We start from the raw sequence: 10,142 nt of genomic DNA, 5'->3' as shown, positions 1-10,142 counted from the left end.
GAGCTCACCGCGCTCACCGGCTCTCAGAGCTAATTACCTCCTTATCAACCATAAAGACAATTTAATCTGGGAGCTTTTTCACCCGCCTGCGGTCAGCACTTAGCTCCAAATCAAAGACTCCCGGCCATTACTAACAATTGACCCCCTTCACTTGATGTTTGACATCTTACCTCCGCAGAGGCCCAGGCTAGTAATTTACCGGCTTCTGCAGTGGATTCGGCTCGAGCAGGTCTTTCATTTCCACAGCGCAGATTTTAGGGGCCGTCGTGACAGATAGAGAGCCATTAAACATCAGGGTGACAGTGATTGTACTAATTGTGTGGTCTGACCGGCTGACCAGCCCACACAGGATAGACACACCGGAGCACAGAAACACTCAGAATTCCTCCAGTTATAGCAGATAGAGTGTGGAAAGCTTATAGGTACAGCTATTATTATTATTATATGTATAGTATAATTTACTATATGTTTTTTTTAATTGATGCAAAACCTGTATTGCTATCCAGAGGCAATTAATACACACACAGACAGTACTAGTCTAGCACCTCACCTTTAATATATCTGATACACACAGACAGTACTAGTCTAGCAACTCACCTTTAATATAATAATAAACACACAGACAGTACTAGTCTAGCACCTCACCTTTAATATATCTGATACACACAGACAGTACTAGTCTAGCACTTCACCTTTAATATAATACACACACAGACAGTGCTAGTCTAGCACCACACCTTTAATATAATAATAAACACACAGACAGTACTAGTCTAGCACCTCACCTTTAATATAATAATAAACACACAGACAGTACTAGTCTAGTACCTCACCTTTAATATAATACTAAACACACAGACAGTACTAGTCTAGCACCTCACCTTTAATATAATAAACACACAGACAGTACTAGTCTAGCACCTTACCTTTAATATAATAAATACACAGACAGTACTAGTCTAGCACCTCACCTTTAATATAATAATAAACACACAGACAGTACTAGTCTAGTACCTCATCTTTAATATAATAATAAACACACAGACAGTACTAGTCTAGCACTACCTCACCTTTAATATAATAATAAACACACAGACAGTACTAGTCTAGTACCTCACCTTTAATATATCTGATACACACAGACAGTACAAGTCTAGCACCTCACCTTTAATATATCTGATACACACAGACAGTACTAGTCTAGCAACTCACCTTTAATATAATAATAAACACACAGACAGTACTAGTCTAGCACCTCACCTTTAATATATCTGATACACACAGACAGTACTAGTCTAGCACTTCACCTTTAATATAATACACACACAGACAGTGCTAGTCTAGCACCACACCTTTAATATAATAATAAACACACAGACAGTACTAGTCTAGCACCTCACCTTTAATATAATAATAAACACACAGACAGTACTAGTCTAGTACCTCACCTTTAATATAATACTAAACACACAGACAGTACTAGTCTAGCACCTCACCTTTAATATAATAATAAACACACAGACAGTACTAGTCTAGCACCTTACCTTTAATATAATAAATACACAGACAGTACTAGTCTAGCACCTCACCTTTAATATAATAAACACACAGACAGTACTAGTCTAGCACCTTACCTTTAATATAATAAATACACAGACAGTACTAGTCTAGCACCTCACCTTTAATATAATAATAAACACACATACAGTACTAGTCTAGCACCTCACCTTTAATATAATAATAAACACACAGACAGTACTAGTCTAGCACCTCACCTTTAATATAATAATAAACACACAGACAGTACTAGTCTAGTACCTCATCTTTAATATAATAATAAACACACAGACAGTACTAGTCTAGCACCTCACCTTTAATATAATAATAAACACACAGACAGTACTAGTCTAGCACCTCACCTTTAATATATCTGATACACACAGACAGTACTAGTCTAGCAACTCACCTTTAATATAATAATAAACACACAGACAGTACTAGTCTAGCACCTCACCTTTAATATAATAATAAACACACAGACAGTACTAGTCTAGCACTACCTCACCTTTAATATAATAATAAACACACAGACAGTACTAGTCTAGTACCTCACCTTTAATATATCTGATACACACAGACAGTACTAGTCTAGCACCTCACCTTTAATATATCTGATACACACAGACAGTACTAGTCTAGCACCTCACCTTTAATATAATAATAAACACACAGACAGTACAAGTCTAGCACCTCACCTTTAATATATCTGATACACACAGACAGTACTAGTCTAGCACTTCACCTTTAATATAATACACACACAGACAGTGCTAGTCTAGCACCACACCTTTAATATAATAATAAACACACAGACAGTACTAGTCTAGCACCTCACCTTTAATATAATAATAAACACACAGACAGTACTAGTCTAGTACCTCACCTTTAATATAATACTAAACACACAGACAGTACTAGTCTAGCACCTCACCTTTAATATAATAAACACACAGACAGTACTAGTCTAGCACCTTACCTTTAATATAATAAACACACACACAAACCTACTCAAAACTCAGTATAGATAACATTATTATTTGCTACTATAGCCCCTGAAACTGGGCTTTTTTTAGAGAAACACTCCAAACAGAGGGCTATAAAAAATCACTGGCAGGATATTGAGGCACAATCGACCAACACAAGATACCAACACAGTATTTCCTTGTTAAGAAATGACAATAACCACTATATTACCCTTGTTTAATGGGTAGTTTCAATGGTTTATGGCCATTTCCTTTATAATAAGCACACAAAATCGCTAGTAGTTTGTCTTAGTAGCTAGCTAGCAAGCTAACTTTCCAGTTCTACCTTAAATGGTGCAACAGACGGAATCAGTTGCCACAAATAATATTAATAGCTGCTCTGTCCTGAAGATTGTAGAACAGGGTGAAAGAAGACAGTGAGTGTAGAAAGGTGAGAGAGGTGGTCATAATATTCTGTCTGGACTTTAAATTTTACTGTTAAATACAGTAAATAAAAGTCTTTCTAACTTCTTTAAGGAGAAATGGCCACCGTAGTTTCTGCTGCTGCTGCTGCTGATGATTTAGCAGTGATGGGTCTATTGGGAAAATCGTTATAATGCCGTAAGCCGGGTAGAGTGGAGTTATATTTGCGGACGGCCTGTACGACACTAGTGAACATGTGATAGTCATTAGTGCTCAGGCTGACCCGTACGCTGGGTGAGTGGAAGTGAATGGGCAGTGAGGCTCAGTGGAGACTGCAGATTTCTCCCCGATCCCTCCATCCCTCTCCGCTCGGTGGTGTGAGCTGATGGGTAGCTCGGGGCCAGCTGGGCCGGCACCACAGCCTGCGGTCACTACTGAAGAGTGCATCTGGCAGCGGCACTCGGCTTTATTTAGACCTGTGTGAAGCTGGAACTCAGCAGCTGCTGTAAATCCACATGTCAATGTAAATCCAAAGCCTAGCCTTTACCTAACATGATTTAATAGCCGGTGTCTTCTTTATGTCTTACACACTGGGTTCCAATCAGTCCTTAAAAAAAAAACCCTTTCCTCATTTTCTTGTTTGCTTTTACAAAATGTGTTTTAAAGTCTACTTCTGTTAAAATCCACTTGTTCATGTTCTTTGTGAAATACAGTAGCTCTCTCTATAGGAGTTGTTTATGATGCTGCACATAATGAAACTCTTTCCCTTCCTCAACCTCTATTGTCTGCAGCAGCTTGTAAAATAAAATATTCAGAAAAACGAGTCAATCAGGAAAAGCCCCGTGTCAACGTCAACCTGTGAATAGAATAGTATTCATGGCCCCGCCCAACTCGGCTCGGGACCGCCCACAGCCAGAGCTGAAGCCGTGCAGCGACGCCGTCTCGTCAGATAGGAGCTAAATAACAGCGCTAGGAACAGCATGCAGTTCATTCCTGTGTCATTTGTGTGAATAACACATCAGTGTTTATATACTTTACCCAGTAATTCAGAGCTAAGAAACAAATGGTTAGAATTAGTCTATGGAAGAAAAACACCACCAGCAACACCATTACACTAGTTTACACTATAGTTAAAAGTAAAAATCCACCCCGGGGTTTTGCTCTAACTCAGAGTGGATTTTTACTTTCCCGACCTTTCACCTCTGTGTGTAAGTAACTATAGGTTTAAATAGGATCTCCGGTGGATTTAGCATTTTACAGATACTCTAAATCTAGGTCAGTATAGGCTGAACTGCACTTAGCAGGGCATTATGACACATGTTGTAAAGTAACATATGACATTGCAAAGACTGTTATTAGGGTAAAAATGTATTTAAAATATTAAATATATATATATAAAATATAAAAATTAAATATAAAAGATTTGGGACACTATTACCTGCTGCGTGAATTATACTTTTAAATATTGGTTACTCTAAGTGGTTCTTTGGTTATATGGTATTAGCAAGATTTTACTTTTAGGTAAAGTAAAGGAGATTCTCCTTTCAAGAATATATATATTTTTTCGCAGTGGTTTTCCTAATGGTTTACATTACAAGTATCTGCTTTAGTAAAGGATCTTTTCTTAAAGGTGGTCTTGAACAAATAGACCAGAACTGAACTAAACCATCCTGCTTACAAAAGGTTCCTTAAAAACATCTGGTACTGAGAGAGTTTACTGAAGTACTTGGGAATAAAGTGTTTATTAAGAGTTGAGAGATGTACAAATATTGGCCAATTCAATGTTTCTTCATGAGTGAAAAGGGCAGGTGGGACCAGTATGTATAGCATTGATGACAGATTCATTTTAATAGATGTATTTTAACATACAAAGAAAAGAGATGCTTTCAAATTCCTATAAAGAAAAAAAACGTTTGGCATTTAAACTATTGAAAGGAGGAAATGTTTTATTTCCTGTAAAGCACGCTGCTGTGTTTTTACTGTGGCCTGTTGTATTGTTTGTATAAGACGTTGATTGACAGTTTTACTATCACACATTTAAAGACGTTTCTTGACAGACAACAGAGAAATACTACCTTAGAAATGCCCTGCAGCAAAACTCTGGAGTTTTCTCACAGTTACAGTATATATAATAAGGAAATGTTAATGTGAATGGCAACCATGGGAATGTTAATGGCTGTATTCTTTATCTCCTGACTGTCCTTTTCTACTCCAGTGTTTGGGTCTTATCTAGGCTGTAGTTGGTTCTGAATGGTTGTGGCCTCTTGGTAAACACTGATTTTTGTGTTTATATGAAGTTTTAACCGATTTTTGCTCTTGCAAACCCAACGTCTGATTCTCCCAAAGAGAGCATGGTGGCTTAGTGGTTAGCAGGTTTGACTACCAGGACTGGGGTCTTGGGTTCAAGTCTTTTTCCGTGTTTCCTCCCACAGTCCAAAAACATGAAGATCAGGTAAATTGGATACTCTAAAATGACCCAGAATATGATAAATTGACTGTGTGGCCAGATTTGGATTGGCACTTTATCCTGGGTAAATGCTGTAGTGCCCAATGCAGTCATCCAGATGGACAGTTGTTTCTGGTTGAGAGTACGCTGTGTGCTATTGGCTGCCGCTTCTCTCCCATGTGTGGATGAGTGCTGAGTATAAATGCTTGTATGTAAAAACAGGGATTGTACGTGAAATAAACCAATCAGAGTGTCACTTGCTCATCATTTTATTTAAGAGTCAGGTGCACTCTGACTTTGGTGAATTGCTATTTTAACAGTGCATCTACCTGGACAGCTCTGTCCAATGCTTCTTAGCAGAGAAAACTGAATTGTGTTGTCAATTCACTGCCAAGATAGCAATGAACGTCTGACTGTTGACATCTGACTAGGTTGTATTCAGTCAGTAGAGTTTTCACCTGTGTTTTCTTTTGCCAAGATAGCAATACAACAGGAATTTACCTGAACACACCTCACTTTCAGGGCACTTAGATATATTAATGAGCACTGTTGCTGTTTAAACAAAGCACAGCAGGTAGAATGTGTAAAAATAGATTGATGCTGGAGTGTAATATTGAGCCGTAAGTCTGTAAATCTACATTGAAAACATACTTTTTGAGTTTTTATAGCTCCTAGTTAAAGACCACAGATCCAGGGGTTCAGGATTTACAATGTTTGCATAGTTACCAACTGGCATGCACTAAGGGTTTGTCACTGCCAAGATAGCAATAAATGTCTGACTGGTGCTGTCTGTTTAGGTTGTATTCAATAAGTGGTGTTTTCACCTGTGTTTTCTTTTGCCAAGATAGCAATACACCAGATATGTAGGTACCTGAAAACACCTCATTTACAGACCGTGTAGATATATTCAGAAGCACTGTTGCTAATTAAACAATGCAGGTAGAATGTGTACAAATAGATTGATGGCGGAGTGTAAGTCTGTCAGTCTAGCTTGACAACTTACTTTTTAAGTTTTTGTAGCTATTATTTCTTTTTAGTTAAATACCACAGATCCAGAGGTTCAGGGTTTATGTTGGACTCCTATCTGTTTAAAGAGCTTTAAGTTTTCTTCAAAATGTGTTTTTCTTTTAGTAAGTGTACAGTATTTTTATTTTAACACACCATAACTTCCTTAAATGCTCCCATTTGTAATGTTGTATAATTTATTGTTATTTAAAAGTGACGTATGGAGGAACGGTGATTTGTGTGCAGCAGCTCTGCAGCCGTTTTTTTTTTTTTTTTGGTATCTGATGAACCTGTTGTAAACAGGAGTGTGTGTTTAGTGCCAGATGATTGTGGAATGCAGCTCCTGAATGTCTGAGGCTCGGCATGCTTCAAACCGTTCCCATCTGCTCAGGTAAATCTTTCAACTGAAAACAATTAGAGATGCCACTGTCTGGAATATTTTCCAAGTCAGCCAAAGATTTTACTCAATGAGGCTTCATAATCTGATACCCTACCCACAGACCGCTCATATATACGCCCCGTTATACGCCATTACTTCATGACAAATCGAGGAGATAAGAGGTCTGGGGTTGATTCCAGACAATGACCAACGACTCAAATCATACTCTACTACGTTTTAGTAGTCCAGTAGCTGCAGTGCATTTTTATTGAAACTAATTCTAATTCTCTTCTCTGCTGAAACTGAGAATCAGTTCTTAATCATGTTAATCTGAGCTAAAGGCTAAAGCTGCTGTTTCCATGTGGGTCAGCCAGACGTCTTCCTGTAGCAGTTTTTTTTCTCCAGTTTCTAAGAGTCTTTATTTGAAGGTGTAGGAAACAGTTCTCACCGCTCTCTGACTTCTGTATCTGTAATTTCTCTAAAGACTAAAAGAACTTCTACTTTTAATAGTTACAGAGTTCTCTGTGTTTCTGTTTCTTTTCTTTTTCTAGTTATTATGAAAGTGTGAATGTAGAGTAACAGCGGTAACTCCATCTGTTTCAGCACTAATTTACTACAGAGTAAGACTTTAGAAATTGAAGTTTTTGTGCGTCTATTTTCAAAACTTAATATATTTCCATTGCTAAAGCACCTCCCTCTTTACTGGCAGTTTATTGCATTATTTTGTACCATTTAAGGTCACTGGATTTTGTAACATTTCAGGTTATTTACTGGACCTGAAGAGTTTAAATGGAAAAAAAAGTTGAATGGTAACAGGACTGAGTGCTGAGATTGAGCTTCTCAGTCATTACAATATGATCAAATATCCATAAAAACAAATAAGGGAACTCAATTCTGGTCTTCCTATGATCTTCAGAAGAACCAGCTGATGTCACTTCCTGTTGTAGAATGTTCCAGATATTTTCAATTGGGTAATGTGCTACGGTAACAGGACTGAGTGAATGGAAACACGTTCTTTCATTCCATGAGTCTCTCTACTTCTACTGCATGACGTTTGGAGGTGTGTAGTGATGTAGTAATTCTGAAGCTGCATGACGTTTGGAGGTGTGTAGTGATGAACTCTGAAGCTGCATGACGTTTGGAGGTGTGTAGTGATGAACTCTGACGCTCCACTGTGTTATAATATCACTGACAGTTGGCTGTGGAATATTTAGTAGTGAGTAGTGAATGTTCACCACTGCATCCTATCATGGTACCACAATGCTGGAGACTCATTCTTTCACTAATGTTTGTAGAAGTAGTTCATTATACACCTGTGGACACGGAAGTGATTGGCAATATACAGTAGTTTATAATGGTGATCACTTTTAATAAAAAATTAGAAATAATAAGGAACAAAATAGTAAAATTAATAATACATTAAAAATACTGATTTTAAATAGCATTTTTTATATAGATTAATACAATATGTATGTAAAAAGGATATAAAATAGCAAATACAAAAAAAATAAGTTTAAGTACTTTTCTGGGTGGAGTTTCCATGTTCTCTTCCTGTGTCTTAATGGAATTCCTTAGTGCCAATGCAGTCCTCCAGGTGGATGGTTGTTTCCGGTTGAGAGTACGCTACGCATGATTGGCTGCTGCTTGGTTGAGTGTAGAATGTGCTAGTAAAGGAGCATCCTTGGTTGTATATCTGTATAATAAGCAGATAGCCATGCTTGAGTAATCAGGAATACAGGAATTCTACTAATACAACTGTAAAATGTGAAATAAACACAGCGGGAGTGTTAAAATCTGTTGAAACACGCTGGTGAAAATATGAAGGCATGCTTTAGAGTGTTTAATAAAGCGGCTGAGTTCTGCTGCAGGAGCTGGAAGTTTTTGGCCGGAGGCGAGAAGAGTCTGACTCATTAAAGCTCGTCAGCGCTCCATCACTGTCACTGTCATCCGATACACTCCATTTACTGATCACAAAGCTCCGCGCCGCTCTCCCGCTGCTGCATCTGCAGAGGGGTGGGGGGGGTGGGGTTATCTGCTACAGTACATCTGTCAATCTACAGGAACAATTCAGGACAAAAATGTATCCAGTTTCCCTCTTTTATCCTGGTGTATTGTAGTGTTTGGTGTGTGAAGTTTGTTTTTTTGTTGTTTTGCACTGGAGCTACGATGCTAATGTAATCCTAGCGCAGGGGTTCTTAACCCAGGGGTCATCACAGCACTTGATTCTTTCATTGTAATCCATCTTTTAGATCTTAAAATTTGTCTTTTTATACTGAATCAGACCGACCCAATTCCCCATTCTACTCAACTCAACCCGGTTCATGCATGTGTGTGGTGGGTATGCACGTCCAGTTTTTTTTATTAAAAATAAAATAAAAGCACTTTTTAGACGGTTGAACTCCAACTGGTTTCCAAAAGATAAAAACTCCAGAAACTTTCACTTTATTAAAAAAATTATCATTAGGCTCTTAATAACTTACCAACAACATATCAGTGATTTAGCAGCATCAGATCATTCAGTAGAGAGAGTCTTCAAGAAAATTTTAATGAACACTAAAACTGAAAAAGAAAGCTGACACCGGTTCTTATTTGGCACTTTATTGTGAACGATTGACTGTTATGATTATGTTTTGGATTGAGGCTGAGTTTAGGCCCATGATGATGTTTAGAATTAGATTTCGGATTCAGGGTATGGTAGGATTAGGTTTTGGGTTAAGATTGAGGTGTTTAAGATTAGGACTACAGCCAGGATGATTGTTTGGATTAGATTCTTAGTTGAGGATACGATTGCGTATTGGACTGGAATTAAGATTAGGACTATAGCCAGGATGAATTTTTGGATTAGGTTAGAAATAGTTTTTATATATTGAGATTAAGATTAAGGTTAGGAAGTTTTCTCTGGATTAGTGGAGCTCCATCCCTGATTTATGAATGAACCACTACTTACAGGTGATCATTTAATGATTTCTTCTGTTCATTAATCCACCCAAGTTATTAACTTTATATCAGTTTTTATTATTTTGTATTGTTATTATAGCACCCCTGTCCAAAACATCCGAAACACAGTGTTCCAGTGTCCTCTTTTTTAAATCCAAAATAAGCTTGCCTGGTTAGCATGATGCTAACTGTCTATCTGTGTACGGAGGTAATCTTAATCTGTAATAATCTTACTGATGTGGTCTCTGACTCTGTATGGTTCTCTGCTCTCTATAAACATGGACAAAAGTACATAAGAACAGCTAAAAACTGTAGCAGTGCTGTTATTGAATAGATTTTAATTGTGTTTTTACCATTTCTATACACAGCAGTGTGTCAGACCATGTCAGAAAGCATACAAACAAATTTAATAGTCATTTAAGCATCAGTC

This window comes from Astyanax mexicanus, chromosome 11, assembly GCF_023375975.1.
Source record: "Astyanax mexicanus isolate ESR-SI-001 chromosome 11, AstMex3_surface, whole genome shotgun sequence".
NCBI classification, from domain to species: Eukaryota; Metazoa; Chordata; class Actinopteri; order Characiformes; family Acestrorhamphidae; genus Astyanax; species Astyanax mexicanus.
The sequence above is the reverse complement of the archived record's forward strand: the minus strand, read 5'-3'. Positions refer to the sequence as shown.